Genomic DNA, 17,276 nt, shown 5'->3' with positions numbered 1-17,276 from the left:
AAATTCCTGGTTTTCCAATATTTGTCGTAAACGTTCATGGTTTAACACATCATTGACTCCAGGCATTCATTATCTTTCTAACAAATTGATAAGACCATCTTTCTCTGTCCGTTGAGACACGTACAAAGACAGCGCTTCCAACAGTGCAGCCCTCCCTTCGGTCCTGCGCTGTAGTGACAACTTTGGATTTCTACTCCACATCTGTGCACCCATGAACATCAGACTACGAGATGAGATTACTGTCAACTGAGCCACAGCTGGCGTTGGGGAAGCCAGCTGGAAGGGGTAGGATACCAGTTAGATTGTCGGGTGAGAGAATGAGAATATCCCAAGTTATTCAACCCTAGCAAATAAGTGGCAGGATAAGATACAATTCAATGAATATTGATTTCAGCACCGTGAAGGAGAGTGGGAGAGTGCACGCAGGAATGAAAAGGAACTAGGAGAGCAAAGTTCAGAGGCTCAATAACCAAGCTTATAAAATAGATCACAGCAGAGGGATGCGAAAAAAGGTAGTAGACTTAACGATGTGAGAAGAATTATCCATGAGACGAATCTTAAATTGTATTCTGTTTTGGGGTTGAATTTTCATAAATATGGAAGAGATCCAGTGCCTTGGCAAAATAGGTCCCCTGCCTCACTCCCTGGACCCGGCGCCAATCATTATCACTGAGGGAATAGAGGGAGTGAATGGAGAAGTTATATATTTCACATATCCAAGGTTCATAAAGACGAGCTTTTCCCTCTTATTCTCACAAGTAAAAATGTGAATATTTTGCTTATTTGAAATTCTACAGCCAATTAAACTAACTAAAAGTGGAATTTCCGTCATTTGAAGTAATGAGGAGAAGATTCAACTCCAAGACAGGGTGCAAGAAAACTCTCCTCTCACGGATAATTTAGTCCCCAGGACTTCAGAACTTGGAAACTTCTCATTCTCTCATCCTACAATAGAATTGGTATCCTGCCCACTGGGCTTTAGCCCTTCAAACTGGCTTTCCCCATCTAAACTGTATGTTTAATGTCAGCCGTGGCTCAATTAGAAGCAACTTTCATTATCTAGGTTTCCGAAACACAATTCATAGACTTTATGAATTCTAGGAAATGACTTATATCTTCTGGAATTCTTTGGAGGGGTGAACTGCACTTTGGAAAAGGTCAGGTACCATTTTGGGATTGTTAACAGTAGATGTGAATGTGCGGAAATGGTCAATAAGGTCTCGGGGAATAGTCAAGCTGTCAACTTGCTCAAATCCCCTGCCGTTTAAATTTTGAGAACAAAACACAGCCTTCTGTGATTCTCAGTCATAAAAGAGCTGTGCTTACGATTTCAGTATGTTTGTTGGCATAAGTCTGTGGGTTGTCATTACAGTATTAGTGCTGCTTTACTGCTTCCACAACCTATCATTATCACAGTTGTGTGCATCTAAGTTTGCAGTTTGATTGGAAGCTTCAGGTGGTAATGTGGTTGTGAGGTGAGGCTATAAATACAAATATTTGTTTTGATAATGGACTGTTTGATAACTTGAAGGGACTTAAATGTATTGAAAGGTATTTTATCAACATGAATGTTTATTTTAATATAGTGAAGTCTGTAACAAACACTGAGAACTTTATTTTATTTTATTTCATCTCAGCATGGCCCCTGAGATTTGCCCATGGTGTATAACAGGTGAGACAAAGGGTGGTGGGTGGAACATGAGTTGGCGTGCAGGCTAAGTGGGGCCATGGGGTGGGTAGAGGGGCATAGATTGGCATGGGTGCTATGGGGGCCACAGGGTTGGTTTGGGGAATGAGGTGGCATGCGTTGGCACGGATGGGGCACATGGGGTGAGGTGGTGAGGGCTAGAGGGACTTAAGTGTTTTTATTTTAACTGGGATGAGGCAGGCCTCTTTAAACAGCCCGCATTAGAATTCAGCAACCCAGGCGGCTGCCTCCATTCGGCGTCCAGGGGGTGCAGGCCCCTTAGCCCCCCTGGAGAGAAAATCTGACCTTTTGGGGGGAATTTTTCCCGAGTTGCGTTTGGGGAGTGGAAGATTTTCTGCGCACCTGACTCGGGCGTGCAAATTCAGCCCTTGGCATGCGAGAGGCACAGTTTTCCTGCCTCGGGGATTTGGAGAAAAATAAAGGAGGAACATTCAAAGATGCAGCAGCCACGTAAATGATATCAATAAAGGAGAGAACAGGGTACTGGCTCTCCCTCAGTGCTTCCAACGATGTCAAGTCCACTTTTAACTAACTTAATCGGCTGTAGAACTTCAAATACGTGAAGTAGTCCACTTTTCTCTGGCGGGTATAACCTGCTTGAATCAATGGTCTGATTTACTGAGCTTGAACAACAGGCTCTTGTGGCCGTAAACACTGATGGTGCATTGATGGGAGGGGCCGAGTGGCCACTCTGGAACATGTGGTTTGACTGCTGCTAGATCAGCTGCCAAACTTATTACTGGTGCGTAAGCTGTTTCCTGAACAACATCCACATGAAGCAATGTAAAGCGGGCAAGAGGAAATGAAGTGATTTTTAAAGTAATTTTCCTGCTCTATCTATGTTCTTTCATTTGAAAACAAATGTGAAAAGGTCAGGCATTCATAAGTGCGACTTACAAATTCCCACTTTTAATGAATACCTTTTATTTCCTGCATGAACTAATGGGGCACTTCGCACAGAAAACTACAGCACAGAAGGACGCCATTTGGCCCATCACGCCAGTGCTGGGTCTTTGGAAGAGCTACAAATTAGTCTCAATTAGTCCCAATTTCTTAGGGTTTTCCCCCAATGTCACAGCAATTTCCTTCTCTTCGGGTATTAATCCAAGTATTTCCAATCAAGGGTTCTATTGAATCTGCTAACTTACTGGTACTAAATAAGAAATCTTCCTACCGTGTGCCATTTCGCTATACCTTACACACCAGGGGCACAAACCGAGAATGTGGCCCCGTCTAATTTTCTGGCCATAGTGCTAACACTATCAACATCCTGGGGGTTACCATTGACCAGAAACTGAACTGGTCTAGCCATATAAATACCAGACAAGGTCAAAGACTAGGAATCCTGCAGCGAGTAACTCAATCCTTTCTCCACCCCCACCCCTCCAAAGCCTGTCCACCACCTACAAGGCACAAGTCAGGAGTGTGATGGAATACTCTCCACTTGCCTGGATGAGTGCAGCTCGAACGACACTCAGGAAGCTCAACACCATCCAGGACAAAGCAGCCCACGTGATTCCTCCCCCTTCCACAAACATTCAAACCCTCCACCACTGACGAACAGTGGCATCCTTGTGTGCCATCTATACGATACACTTTCGGTGCTCTTTCAGAGGGTCGGTGCAGACTCGATAGGCTGAATGGCCTCCTTCAGTACTGTAGGGATTCTATTATTCCATGATTCCAAATCCACGACCACAACCATCTAGAAGGACAAGAACAGCAGATACCTGGGAACCCCACCACCTGGAGGACCTGCCCCCTTCCCACCAAGTCACTCACCATCCTGATTTGGAAATATATCATCGTTCCTTCACTGTCAAAATCCTGGAATTCCCTCCCTACCAGCACTTTGGATGTGCATGAGTCGCAAAAAGTTGGTTTACAGGTGCAACAGGTGATTAAAAAGTTGAATGGAATTTTGTCCTTCATTGCTGGAGGGATGGAATTAAGATTAGGGAGGTTATGCTGCAATTGTATAGGGTGTTAGTGAGGCCACACCTGGAGTATTGTGTTCAGTTTTGGTCTCCTTACCTGAGAAAGGATGTACTGGCACTGGAGGATGTGAAGAGGAGATTCACTAGGTTAATCCCAGAGTTGAGGGGGTTGGATTACGACGAGAGGTTGAGTAGACTGGGACTGTACTCGCTGGAATTTAGAAAGATGAGGGAGGATCTTATAGAAACATATAAAATTATGAAGGGAATAGATAGGATAGATGCGGGCAGGTTGTTTCCACTGGCGGGTGAAAGCAGAACTAGGGGGCATAGCCTCAAAATAAGGGGAAGTAGATTTAGGACTGAGTTTAGGAGGAACTTCTTCACCCAAAGGGTTGTGAATTTATGGAATTCCTTGCCCAGTGAAGCAGTTGAGGCTCCTTCATTAAATGTTTTAAAGTCAAAGATAGATAGTTTTTTGATGAATAAAGGGATTAAGGGTTATGGTGTTCGGGCCGGAAAGTGGAGCTGAGTCCACAAAAGATCAGCCATGATCTCATTGGCCTACTCCTGCTCCTAGTTCTTATGTTCTTATGTACCTCCACCAGACTGCAGTGGTTCAAGGAGCAACTCACCACCGCCTTCTGAAGGGCAACTAGGGATGGGCAATAAATGCTGGCCTAACCAACGATGCCCACATCCCGTCCTTATAAAGAACACCAGAAATGCCCGAATTTTCAATCTGTATTCTCGGTGACTGCTGGATGGTGCAGTCAGAAATATTTTCCGAGAATCAGCAATAAACTTGTTCGATGCAAAGTAACGATGGTGATGTAACAATGGGCCTCGGCATTAACTTCAGAAAACCGATTCCCACTAAAGCATTCAATATTTTTCTATTTATATTTTCTATTTCCTAAGCCAACTTTTGTATCGCCTGAATGAATAGGGCATTTTCACCAAAACCCTCTCCCTACCTTTCTAACCCCCTGACAACGTGCCGAGATTTCTGCATCCCTCCAATCCTGGCTGCTAAGTCGCCGATTTTCATTGCTGCATTATTGGTGACCCTGCCTTTAGCTTGCTGATGCTACGAAGATTTGTGATGCCTCCCTGAAGCTCTCCATTCTCTTTGAAGATATTTCTTTTTTTAAATAAAATTTAGAGTACCCAATTCATTTTTTTCAATTAAGTGCTAATTAGCGCGACCAATCCACCTAACCTGCACATCTTTGGGTTGTGGGGGCGAAACCCACGCAGGCACGGGGAGAACATGCAGACTCCACACGGACAGTGACCCAGAATCGAACCTGGGACCTTGGCGCCGTGAGGCAACAGGGCTAACCCACTGCGCCACCGCGCTGCCTGCTCGAAGATACTCCTGACAACGTGGTTGCCGTGTCTTTAGCTGTCCGGATCCTAAACTCTGGAATTCCTCCCCAAATTCCTCCCGATCGCATCTCTGCTTCTTTATGTCACACCCATCTCTTTATTCAAGCTGTTGAAATACCTGTCCTTCATGAGGTAGGTTTGGTCTGATTGTCGAGTCATGAAATACATTGGCGTTTATTGAAAGATGCTATCTAAGTCGTTGATTAACACCCACTTGTACATTTCCGCCGTATGCTAACAATATTGGCTGGAAATCTGGATGTAAATCAACATCAGCGAAGCCCGTCCTTGAATGGATGTAATGTGATTATGTCACAGCAAGAAATTTCGCCCGTCGGTTTTATAGATGTAACAATCGGTGATGAATATACTGCAGAGTGTGGATCAATCCCATGTGTATCAGTCATCAATAATAAAGAAATACAGGCAGAGCCTTGGAGTAATTTATTTTGTGAGGACCAACTGCTTCAAGCAGGGCCTCATTACGCTGGATGGTGTCGATTTTTTTGAGTGTTGTTCGTGCTGTGCAGAGTTCCATCAAACACTTGACTTGCCTTGCAGATGGTGAAAACTATTTAATAAGCTCTGCATTTTTTCTTTTCAATTATTTATTCAATTCCCTTTTGAAAGTTACTATTGAATCTACTTCCACCGTCCCTTCCGATCATAACATTCCAGTGCTGTAGAAAATAATCTCCTCACCAGCCACCACTCCCCCCCCCCCCCCCCCCCCCACCCCGATTCTTTAACTGAGGTACGCTCAATAATGATGCTTCGAGATTAAACTGTAAAGAAGGCTTTATTAGACTAATAACTATACTACAGCCAGAGACGAGAGCTGACTGTTACACAGACCATGAGGCAGGCCTTTATGTATGGCTCCCAGATGGGCGGAGCCAGAGGCGGAGTCCCCAGGGTTCCAAGCCCGGTCTTAAAGGGGACATCACCTTACATGATGAGAAGGCAGTAACCGTTCATCACATTAGCCAATGGCTATAAATCCGTGTTGTCAGGGTAACCTATCTACCTACCTTCTCCTTAATTACTTCACCAAAACTCATTATAATTTTGTGCTCCCCTATCAAACTTCTTCTTTTGACCCTCTCTGCTCGAGGGTGAACAATCCCAGCTTTCTCATTCTCGCAGCACAAGTCCTCATCATCTTTGACAATCAGCACTCAGAAGATGATTTACCCCCGCCTGTTGTTCCATCCACCCCCAGATACAACGTACTGACATTGGGAGCATCTTTATAACACTGCGAGAAACAAATACAACATGAAAGGCTTGGGGTGGCCTATTTTTCAGAATTAATAATACTAATAATACCAGGCAGCACGGTAGCATTGTGGATAGCACAATTGCTTCACAGCTCCAGTGTCCCAGGTTCGATTCTGGCTTGGGTCACTGACTGTGCGGAGTCTGCACATCCTCCCCGTGTGTGCGTGGGTTTCCTCCGGGTGCTCCGGTTTCCTCCCACAGTCCAAAGATGTGCCGGTTAGGTGGATTGGCCATGATAAATTGCCCTGAGTGTCCAAAATTGCCCTTAGTGTTGGGTGGGGTTACTGGGTTATGGGGATAGGGTGGCGGTGTTGACCTTGGGTAGGGTGCTCTTTCCAAGAGCCGGTGCAGGCTCGATGGGCCGAATGGCCTCCTTCTGCACTGTAAATTCTATGATAATCGATGATAATAATCTTTATTATTGTCACAAGTAGGCTTACATTAACACTGCAATGAAGTTACAATGAAAAGCCCCTAGTCGCCACACTCCGGCTCCTGTTCGGGTACACTGAGGGAGAATCCAGAATGTCCAATTCACCTAACAAGCACGTCTTTTTGGACTTGTGGGAGGAAACCCACGCAGACACAGGGGGAACGTGCAGACTCCGCACAGACAGTGACCCAAGTGGGAATCGAATCTGGGACCCTGGCGCTGTGAGGCAACAATGCTAACCACTGTGCTAATGTGATGAGGTTTCTGTGTGAGATGCCCTCGCTAAAACGCACTGCCGACAGTGCCGTGATGCTCTGTACTAGTAAATGGGTAGATCACTTACAGATAACTCCATTCACCTACCTTTCCTTCCCACCCCACTGTAGATTCCACTTAAAAAATATATTTCATTCATGGGATGTGGGCACTGTGGGCTGGGCCAACATTCATTGCCCGTCCCTAAATTACCTTGAACTGAGTGGTTTGCTCAGCATTTCAGAGACAAATTAGGAGGCAACTACATTGCTATGGGTCTGGAGTCACGTGCAGGCCAGACCCCGAGATGAGTCATAGCCACAGACACCAAGGGAAGAGAGTGCTAGTTGCAGCCCCCAGAGAGAACAAAAAGTGGGAAAGGCCAAACAGCAGAGGAACTAAAATCAGAGGGTAAACTGTGACAGATGTAGATGTGGGGGGAGGGGGGACATGGGTGGGAGAGAGGTAAAATAAGAACAAGGTGGGGAATGGGGGAGAAAAGGAAAGGAAAGGGTGGGATAAGATAGGGGGAAAGAGAGGGGGCGGGAGGAAAACTCTTTCCCCCATCTTATCTGCCCCTTTCATTACCTTTTCTCTCCTTTGCTTCCCCCTTCCCCCCTTTTTCTCATTTTACCTCTCCCACCCATGTCCCCCACCGTCCACATCTACGTCTGTCACAGTTTACCCTCCGATGTTAGTTTCTCTGCTGTTTGGCCTTTCACACCTTTTGTTCTCTCTGGGGACTGCCATTAGCACTCTGTTCCCTTGGTTTCTGTGGCTATGACTTACCTTTCGCTCCCTCACCCTACAGTATAAATATCTGCCACTTCCTATGCCTTTTAGCTTTGGCAAAGGGGTCATCTGGACTCTGAACGTTAGCTCTTTTCTCTCCTTACAGATGCTGTCAGACCTGCTGAGATTTTCCAGCATTTTCTCTTTTGGTTTCAGATTCCAGCATCCGCAGTAATTTGCTTTCATAGATTATCATAGATTATCATAGATTATCATAGAATTTACAGTGCAGAAGGAGGCCATTCGGCCCATCGAGACTGCACCGGCTCTTGGAAAGAGCACCCTACCCAAGATCAACACCTCCACCCTATCCCCATAACCCAGTAACCCCACACAACACTAAGGGCAATTTTGGACACTAAGGGCAATTTACCATGGCCAATCCACCTAACCTGCACATCTTTGGACTGTGGGAGGAAACCGGAGCACCCGGAGGAAACCCACACACACACGGGGAGAATGTGCAGACTCCGCACAGACAGTGACCCAAGCCGGAATCGAACCTGGGACCCTGGAGCTGTGAAGCAATTGTGCTAACCACTATGCTACCGTGCTGCCCTTTATTTATTATTTCATGGCAGATCCAATCCTTTCCCATTGGGATGAAGCAGCCAACTTGGTAATGTTGCAATATAACGTTTCATAGAATTCGTCATCTCTCTGCCTCAATTTCTTTCATTCCTCCCTCTCCTTTGTTCCCCCTCTTCTTCTCTCCCTCCCTTTATCCGCTATTTTCATTCCAAACTGTGAAAAACCTCACCTCCCTCAGTTTTATATTTCTGGTCTTCTTCCCCTCTAGTTTCAGTGATGTTCCCACATGTTGCTTAATGGGGGTAGCCCTGTGCACCAACTTTAATAGCCGAGCTAGCAAGGTGTGGAGATGCCGGCATTGGACTGGGGTGAGCACAGTAAGAAGTCTTACAACACCAGTTTACAGTCCGACAGGTTTGTTTCGAATCACTAGCTTTTCGGAGCGCAGCTCACCTGAGGAAGGAGCTGCGCTCCGAAAGCTAGTGAGTCGAAACAGAACTAGCAAGAGGCAGAGGGGGACCAAGTTTCACCTGGATAAAACACTGTTGATTAATTCTATTATAACACCGTCAACATTTCAAAAGTATTTCATTGGCTGCAGCATGCTTTGGTAAGTCCCGAGTTTGTGACTGGTTCTCAAGAATCGCAAGTTCTTAATGGGGTCGGTAGATGTAGCGCTCCTTTAACATTGGGCAGTGTGGGTATTTACCTTTGGGTGGATGAAGACTAGGCATGTACTCGCCCCTTCATCAGCAAGATCCTTGATTGTTCAGGGTTAGGAGGTGGTTGTGGACCCGGAGTACAATCTTCAGGGCTTTCTGTAGCCAGGAAGAGAAGAGGTGTTTCCCGTCTGACCCAGGTCCACTTGCCCACTCCTCCATTGCCTATCAAGTCATTATGGAGTCAGAATTGTCCAATACTGTGACAGCATGGAGCCAACAACCAGATTCCTGTATCGCTGGCAGGCAAGACATGAATGCCAAAAATAGATTTGGATATGATTGGCAACTTATGGGGGTGAATTTACACAGAAGCAAGATTGGGACATCATTTTCACCTTCACGGCCTGAGTAGTAATTCAGTGAAGTTCATCGTCTGTCTTTTATAGAATCCACTTCAGTGGAATGAATATGAAGAGAGTGGGTGGTTTTATAGCGGGGGAAATTATTCCACCTCATTTGATTCGCTCCCAAGCAGCAAAGATGTGAATCTACCCCAACATGCCAGGATCCGGGTTCAATTCCCGGCTTGTGTCACTGTCTGTGCGGAGTTTGCACGTTCTCCCCGTGTCTGCGTGGGTTTCCTCCGGGTGCTCCGGTTTCCTCCCACAAGTCCCGAAAGACGTGCTTGTTAGGTGAATTGGACATTCTGAATTCTCCCTCAGTGTACCCGAACAGGCACCGGAATGTGGCAACTAGGGGATTTTCACAGTAACTTCATTGCAGTGTTAATGTAAGCCTACTTGTGACACTAATAAAGATTATTATTACATGCTATAGAATCCTGCCCCTATTATTATAACATGGGCATTATGAAATCCTTAAATACTGTGAGAGTAATTTGTTATGATTGTGTTAACCCCTTCATTTGGCTTGTGAAAGCGGAACCAGGGGGCATAGCCTCAAAATAAGGGGAAGTAGATTTCGGACTGAGCTCAGGAGGAACTTCTTCACCCAAAGGGTTGTGAATCTATGGAATTCCTTGCCCAGTGAAGCAGTTGAGGCTCCTTCATTAAATGTTTTCAAGATAAAGATAGATAGTTTCGTGAAGAATAAAGAGTTTTGGTGTTCGGGCGGGAAAGTGGAGCTGAGTCCACAAAAGATCTCATTGAGGCTCGAAGGACCAGATCTCCTGCTCCTAGTTCTTATTACGTCATTGCAATCTCCACTACTCAATTCACCCAAATGACAGCCTCTTCTGTCAGCCGTATGACTCCTCTCCTAATCCCCTCCAAACATCCTCTGCTGTGCACCGTTGGTGTTTGAATAAAACTGCAGGCGAAAGTGTATCTGGAACATTGGAGCATTCGGTACATACAATGGAGTGCTGTGCCCCAAAGGACAGTCCTGGCCTCAGTGTCTGCTGATGCTGCATCCTGAACTCTTTTCTTGGCAGCTGTCTGTCCGTTGTGGTTTGCCAACGCCTTCCACTCTCAGAGGGGTGAGGAGGCAGGTCCCCCCTCCTCAGTCGGAACGGGAATCGAACGCACGGCTGCGAGTGCTCCTCTGAGCACGCGCTACCCTCCCAGCCAGCAGACTTAACGAAAAATACTGTGAATACTGGATATCAGATCTAGCCAGCAGAGTTAGTGATCCCCCTCAATACATACAGGGAACAATAGAATGAGTACTGTAATAGAATGAGTACTGTAATAGAATGAGTACTGCAATAGAATGAGTACTGCAATAGAATGAGTACTGTAATAGAATGAGTACTGTAATAGAATGAGTACTGTAATGTAATAGTGCTGGCACATCATGTCGGTCATTACAGATAGTGGGAAAATCGCACTGAATAAAGCCTCCATAAATGATGGGGAGTGCATTACCATTGCTTTAACTCCATTAGTCTTGCCAGTTCTCTTGAGGTTAACCAGGTAACCTTTAACAGTTGCAGCTGATCCTTTGCAATAGACTGTGACATAGCACTGGATACGGCAAAGAGTAAAAGATTATAACTGACCACCACGTACATTCCCTTTTATTTAATATTATATATTCATATCGATCTTTTAAAAAATATCCTCAAGTAATTCAATGTGCAAGTATTGAGGTTATGAGTTCTGCTTTGAATAAAATTTTAGAAACAAAAGAAAACTCAACCACACACAAGAGAAGGGTTACGATTAACTTTCCTTGTCAGGCAAAAAAAATGGGCCCCTATTCGGGGAAGGGGTAAAAGGCATTTTCGATTTGCCACTGCCCTGTTTTTTTTTGCCTGGTGATAAAAGTCAAGATTTGCCCCGAAGACGTTCATCCTTCGCATTGAGACATGACCACAAGTTCCTAGTGCAGGATCGGATTGTAACCCTCCCCGAGTCCCATTCAGCTGTTGACTCGCAAAACATGTTCCTCGACTGTGTCACGTGATAGTCAAAGTGGCGGGCGAGTTGCGAATGGGATGAGGGTCCACATCCACAGCAGGGGATCCGAGGTATTGCCTGGTATTGTTGTCAACGACGTCACTCTTGTTAAGGCAAGTTGTTGGTCAAGAAGAGCTGGTGTTCAAATTGGTCCTCAATTGCACTGCTGAAGGCATCGCCTGGAAGGCAAACAGAGGAGGTGAGAAGATAAAGGGCCCTCTCAAAATGGTCTTGCCATGCAACTACATAGAGGTGATGGTCAGCAAGTACCTCTTCACACAAAAGATAGTAGAAATCAAAGGATTCTCTCCTCCAAACAACCGCTGCTGAGATTGGGGTCAACTGAATAAAGTAAAACTAAAATTGATAGATAACTGTTGTGTGCGTGTGTTCACTTAGTGAGTCCAGGTTGCTCTGGCAGCATGTGCTTTTACATGTATGTTGTAATCTGGAGCTATGGGTTGTGATGGGGAGAAGTCCTAACTTCCTTTCCATCTCATGGCCGATGAGGAATCTCTCCCACTCTTACTGCCTCTGATTGGCTTGTGTTTGAAGGATTTAGAGGTTGATAGTGTCAAGGGGAATGTCACTTTAAGAAATGTTTGTCTTCTCCCTGGTTACGGGGGCTCTGCCGCTCCCGCCGGCGCGGTGCTCCACCAGCCCGATAGTGGTAGCGGCTCTTCGGATCTGGGGCCAGTGGAAGAGGCATATAGGGGAAGTGAGGGCATCGGTGTGGACCCCAATCTGCGGCAAGCACCAATTTGCCCCGGGGAACATGGGCGGCGGATATCGACTGTGGCGGAGGCAGGGATTGTGAGGGTGGGGGATCTGTTCTTGGAAGGGAGCTTCCCGAGCATGAGGGCGTTGGAGGAGACGTTTGGGCTGGCGGGAGGGAATGACTTTAGATACTTACAGGTGCGGGATTTTGTGCGCAGGCTGGTGCCGTCCTTCCCACGCCTCCCGCCAAAGGGGAGGCGGCACAGGGTAGTATCGAGGGGAGAGGTAGGTGAGGGTAGAGTCTCAGATATTTACAAAGAACTAATGGGAGCAGAAGATACACAGATTGAGGACCTGAAGTTTAAGTGGGAAGAGGAGCTCGGGGGGGTGAGATGGAGGACGGTATTCGGGCAGAAGCTCTGAGCAGAGTAAACACGACTGCAACATGCGCCAGGCTCAGTCTGATCCCGTTTAATGTCGTGCACCGGGCCCACATGACGGTGGCCCGGATGAGTAAATTCTTCGGGCTGGAGGACAAGTGTGCCGGAGGGCCGGCTAACCATGTACACATGTTCTGGTTGTGCCCTGAACTGAGAGGGCACTGGCAGGGATTCGCGGACATCATGTCCCGGATTTTGAAAACTGGGGTGGTAATGAGCCCTGAGGTGACAATATTTGGGGTGTCGGAGGACCCGGGAGTCCAGGAGGAGAAGGAGGCCGATGTCTTGGCCTTTGCTTCCCTGGTAGCCCGGCGACGAATACAGTTGGCATGGAGAGACTCAAAGCCCCCGAAGACCGAAGTATGGCTATCGGACACAGCGAGCTTTCTCGGTCTAGGGAAAGTTAAGTTCGCCTTCGGGGTTGGCCCGGAGGTGGCAGCCATTCATTGACTTCTTCGCGGAGAATTAACCATCAGCGGGGGGGAGGGGGGGGAGGGGGGGCGGGGGGGAGGGAGGGAGGGAGGTAGAGTAGAGTAGGGGTTGTTTAGGCAGGTCCTTGCGAGAATGGAGTTGTAGTTTGTACTATGCGTTATTTGCTTTTCTTTTTATACAATGTCATTGTTTTATATGCCAAAAATACCTCAATAAAATTGTTTATTAAAAAAAAAAGAAATGTTTGTCTTCTCAAGTGGCTGCAGTGATGTCATTGAGTGGCTGGAGCTGGGCTCTGGCTCTGCTTTTTACTTTCGTTTTGAGCTGCAAGCTGTTTTGTAGCTGAGTTTTAGTTTCGTTTTTAGTTGGAGAGCTGCATTCAAACCAAGGAGGTGTATTTTGGTCTCTCTCTCTGCATGCTAAAGAATGTCTCCAGATCACTTGATGATTTCAAAGTAATACCTGTTTCTGTAAGAAATGCAAACCTGCTGTCTTTGTTAAAAAGGGTCTTTGACTTATGGATGGTGTTAGGAAAGTTACTAAGTGTTGCCTATAAAGAACAAAGAACAAAGAAAAGTACAGCACAGGAACAGGCACTTCGGCCCTCCAAGCCTGCGCCGACCATGCTGCCCGACTAAACTAAAATCTTCTACACTTGCAGGGTCCGTATCCTCTATTCCCATTCTATTCGTGTATTTGTCAAGCTGTCCCTTTTTTAAAAAAATATATTTTTATTAAGAATTTTTCAATAACAATAACAATATTTTCCACCTTACAAACAAACCGCCCCCCCCACCCCCCCCCCCCCGCACCGTAACAAAGAAAAGAAAAAGAACTTGCGTGGCAAGTCAATAAGATACAAAACTTTGTACATTGGATTCTTCCCGTACATGTCAGTTTCCGGATCCTTCATGTGTTTTCCTGCTCAAATGCCCCCCAGGCCAGAATGCCGGCTTCTTTCACCTCCTGCACTCCCGGCTCATCCACTACTCCAAATAGTGCTAGCCCCCAGCTGGGCTTGACCCAGACTTTCACCACCTTAGATACTGTTCCCGCCACTCCCCTCCAGAACCCCTCCAGTGCCGGGCATGACCAGAACATATGGACATGGTTCGCCGGACTTCCTGAGCACCTCCCACATCTGTCCTCCACCCCAAAGAATCTACTCAGCCTCGCCCCCGTCATGTGCGCTCTATGAACCACCTTAAATTGTATCAGGCTAAGCCTGGCACACGAGGAAGAGGAATTGACCCTACCTAGGGTATCAGCCCATCGCCCCTCCTCAATCTCCTCCCCTAACTCCTCCTCCCATTTACCCTTCAGCTCCTCTACCAAAGCCTCCCCCTCTTCTTTCATCTCCTGGTATATCGCCGACACCTTGCCCACCCCGACCCATATGCCCGAAATCACCCTATCTTGAATCCCCTGTGCCGGGAGTAGCGGAAATTCCCTCACCTGCCACCTCACAAACGCCCTCACTTGCATGTACCTGAAAGCGTTTCCCGTGGGTAGCCCAAACGTCTCCTCCAGTGCCCCCAAGCTCGCAAACGTGTCAAGCTGTCCCTTAAACGTCACTATCGTCCCTGCTTCCACCACCTCCTCCGGCAGTGAGTTCCAGGCACCCACTACCCTCTGTGTAGAAAACTTGCATCGTACATCTCCTCTAAACCTTGCCCCTCGCACCTTAAACCTATACCCCCTAGTAATTGACCCCTCTACCCTGGGAAAAAGTCTCTGACTATCCACTCTGTCTATGCCCCTCAATACTATGGAGTATTGTATCTGTGGGGATTATTAGTGTTGGTAGTTGATAATATGTTTACTGTGTGTTTATAAAATGTTAATTGGATTCATAGAATAAACATTGTTTTGTTTTAAAAATACTTTAGATCTCTGTTGCATCACACCTGTAAAGTGGGTCCTTGTGCTCCCCATAACCAAATCTATTAAACGTTGTGGGTCAGGTGAACTCCATGATATACCTTGGTGTTCTCTAAACCTTGGCCCATAATAATAATCAACCTGTTTGACCACATTATGAACTTGGTCTTCAACTCCTGGGGTGGCAACTTCTAGCTCAGAGGCAGAGACGGTACCCACTGCGCCACAAGGCCACCATAGAAAGTTGGTGGTGTACTGGTAATGTCACTGGTCTAGTACCCAGAGTAACCCAGTACCGCTGTGGGATAGACTGAACCACAACATTCTCACATGTCCAATTCAGGGAACAAAGTAACTTTTAAACAATCTCCAGGCTACTATTCTTGCAAAGTTCTTCAGCTTGCGGCTGAAATGCCTTATGGGGTCCTCTGAGGTGAAATAAAACAATATTTAATGCATTTAATTTTAAGCTCATGATTTGCAATGGCAGCGCCCAGGGCATGGGTTCAAATCCCAACTTGGCAACAGGTGGGAATACGAATTCAATTAATAAATCTGGATTGTAAAACGAGTCTTTATCCGTGCACAAAACTATCATCGAATGATGGGAAAATCCATCTGGTTCACTCATGTTCCCTTTGGGAAGGAAATCTGCCATCTTTACCCGGTCTGGCCTACATGTGACTCCAGACCCTTAACTGCCTCCTCTGAAATGGCCCAGCGAGCCGCGAAGTTCAAGCGCAATGGGGAATGATGCTTACATGCCATGGAAGAATACATTTGAAAAAAATTCAGGGGCGAGATTCTCCGACCCCCCCCCCCCCCCCCCCCCCCCCCCCGGGCCGGGTCGGAGAATCGCCGGGGGCTGGCGTGAATCCCGCCCCCGCCGGTTGCCGAATTCTCCTGCACCGGAGATTCGGCAGGGGCGCCAGTTGGCGCCCCCCCCCGGCGATGCTCCGGCCCGGATGGGCCGAAGTCCCGCTGCTAGAATGCCTGTCCCGCCGGCGTGGATTAAACCACCTCTCTTACCGGCGGGACAAGGCGGCGCGGGCGGGCTCCGGGGTCCTGGGGGGGGCGTGGGGCGATCTGGCCCCGGGGGTGGGGGGGGCCACGGTGGCCTGGCCCGCGATCGGGGCCCACCGATCTGCGGGCGGGCCTGTGCCGTGGGGGCACTCTTTTCCTTCCGCCTTCGCCATGGTCTCCACCCTGGCGGAGGCGGAAGAGACCCCCTCCACTGCGCTAACGCTCCCGCGCATGCGCCGCCTGGCAATGTCATTTCCACGCCAGCTGGCGGGGCACCAAAGGCCTTTCCCGCCAGCGGGGCGGAAATCAGTCCGGCGCGGGCCTAGCCCCTCAAGGTTAGGGCTCGGCCCCCAAGATGCGGAGGATTCCGCACCTTTGGGGCAGCGCGATGCCGGATTGATTGGCGCCAGTCGGCGGACATTGCGCCGATTACGGAGAATTTCGCCCATGATTTCTTTTCGGTAAGGGTGTTAAGCGATATAGAAGCAAGGTGGGTAATTGGAGTTAACATGTAGACCAAGCATGGTCTCACAGAATGACAGAGCAGGCGCAAGGAGCTGAATGACCTTCCCCTGTCCCCAAGGTCTTTTGTAATAACTTGCTGTATTTATCCCTCAATCGACATCATAAAAACAGATTATCTGCTCATTAACCCCTCGCTGTTTGCAAGATCTTGCTGTGAGCTAATTGGCTGCCCATCCAAATGTACTACATTGGCTGTAAAGTTCTGTGGGACATCCGAAGGCACCGTGTAAATAGGATCATGCTTCTTCTTCTGATGTACCACCAGACTTACATACAGGCTGACCACATATCACAGCTCACTTTGCGCACACAGACTGGGGTTCCAGTGTTGTGGGATCTCTCTCACTTAAGCCACCGGGCAGATATCCACAGCGCTGGGAACTGTTGCAAAACTGCAGGTCAAAGTTCAGTCTTCTGAGCTGCTCACGCCTCTTGACCAGTACTTGAGCCCACAGCCTCCTGACGCCAGAGATAAGAACGCTACGGGGGCTAACGGCCTGGGTTCGTTTCTGCTCAGTGTGTGTGAAGCCAGTGGAGTGGTGGGAGCGCTGTTATTCCAGGGACCAACGTGGAAATTCCCAGCACTTAGCCTGCCCACATACACACCACACACACAGGAGGGAGGCTAGCAGTGTTAATACGTGCCCAGTCCAGAGATGATCACAAGAAAAAGGCCCTTCAGGCTATTAGATGTCGTCCTTCCAGATTATCAAGCTTGCCATCTTTCAATTACAGCACCGCAGCTTGACGCTGTGACCTGAGCTCTCACAGAGAAACTGAAGATAATCGTTTCCAATAACCCAGCGTAGTATTAGATATCTGTAGCCAGCCTGAGTAAATCTCATTC

General features: G+C 47.5%; 1 protein-coding gene across 1 annotated transcript in view; it reads right to left on the bottom strand.

Annotated features, from left to right (window-relative positions):
• Positions 1-11,013: 11,013 nt before the first annotated feature.
• loxl4 (lysyl oxidase-like 4) overlaps positions 11,014-17,276 on the bottom strand; it is a 177,305-nt gene continuing 171,042 nt past the window's right edge. The window contains exon 15 of the mRNA XM_072479622.1: positions 11,014-11,590. The gene's annotated coding sequence lies outside the window, so the exon portion shown is untranslated. The remainder of the gene's footprint in view (positions 11,591-17,276) is intronic.

The sequence above is a fragment of the Scyliorhinus torazame genome, chromosome 16 (assembly GCF_047496885.1).
Source record: "Scyliorhinus torazame isolate Kashiwa2021f chromosome 16, sScyTor2.1, whole genome shotgun sequence".
NCBI classification, from domain to species: Eukaryota; Metazoa; Chordata; class Chondrichthyes; order Carcharhiniformes; family Scyliorhinidae; genus Scyliorhinus; species Scyliorhinus torazame.
Note: the sequence above shows the minus strand (reverse complement) of the source record. Positions and strands in the feature narration are given on the sequence as shown.